A 1097-nucleotide genomic window follows, 5' to 3' on the forward strand; every position below is an offset into this window, starting at 1 on the left:
ATGATGGGTGACAGTCGGTGAAAACTATGATGGAAGCTGAAGGATTGACAGCAAAACCACAGGGACATATTCCATCCAGAACCCTAGAGTGACTCTGAAAAAGAAAATAAATAATTCTGAGAAAATTAAAAATTTTTTCTAATGGAAGAGGACTCTATATATGAACAAAACAGACTATGGCTATCTATACCAGTTATTTTCCAACTTTTATGACAGAGATTCACACTAAGAAATACATTTCACATAGTGTTTTATGAAAGGAGAGAAGGTTAGAAATACCTTTCACATTGTGGCTATTACAAATACATGTCTACAATTAAAACAAGTTGTGTCTTTTGTTTTTTTGTTTTTGGTGGAGATGGGGTCTTGCTATGTTGCCCAGACTGGTCTCAAAACCCTGGGCTCAAGTTATCTTCCTACCTCTGCCTCCCTAAGTGTTGGGACTACAGGTAGGAGACACCATGCCCAACCACTGAAACAAGTTTCACCAAATAGTACTTACCTGACTATACATGATACACTCAGTTTTCTATTCTAGTCCATTCTGTTCTATTCTAATCCATCCGGTTTTAAACCTCTGATTGTGGTGCATTATACTGATTTTAGATTTCCTAGTGGGTTCCAACCCACAGTTTAAAAAGCAGCAGTCTACACCAATGCTGCCCAACAGAAATATGACGCAAGCCACATGTGCAATTTAAAATTGTCTAGTATCTGCATTAAAAAAGTAAAAAAGATAAATTAATTTTAATAATATACTTCATTAATTTAATATATTCTAAGCATTATCATTTCAACACGTAATCAAATTGAAAAATTGTCTATTAATAAATATGAGATATTTTACATTCTTTTTAAAATATGCAATCTTCAAAATTTAGCATGTATTTTATATTTATGGCATATCTAAGTTGGAAGTAGCCATATTTCAAGTGCTGAACAGGCACACGTGGCTAGTGGCTGTTGTCTGGCTAAGACAGCTCAGGTCTACACAATATTATATCACGGTGTCTAAGCAAGAGTCAGAAAGATCTGGTTTGTAAACTCATCTTTGCCACTGATTTGACTTCATTCAAATTAAATTTAAACTTTGAGTC

The 1097-nt window shown here is 34.4% G+C and overlaps 1 pseudogene; it reads left to right on the forward strand.

The window, feature by feature from the left end:
- The first annotated feature begins 246 nt into the window (after positions 1 to 246).
- Positions 247 to 345, forward strand: LOC115836176 (annotated as a pseudogene).
- Positions 346 to 1097: the final 752 nt, after the last annotated feature.

This window comes from Nomascus leucogenys, chromosome 7b, assembly GCF_006542625.1.
Source record: "Nomascus leucogenys isolate Asia chromosome 7b, Asia_NLE_v1, whole genome shotgun sequence".
In the NCBI taxonomy this organism is placed as follows: domain Eukaryota; kingdom Metazoa; phylum Chordata; class Mammalia; order Primates; family Hylobatidae; genus Nomascus; species Nomascus leucogenys.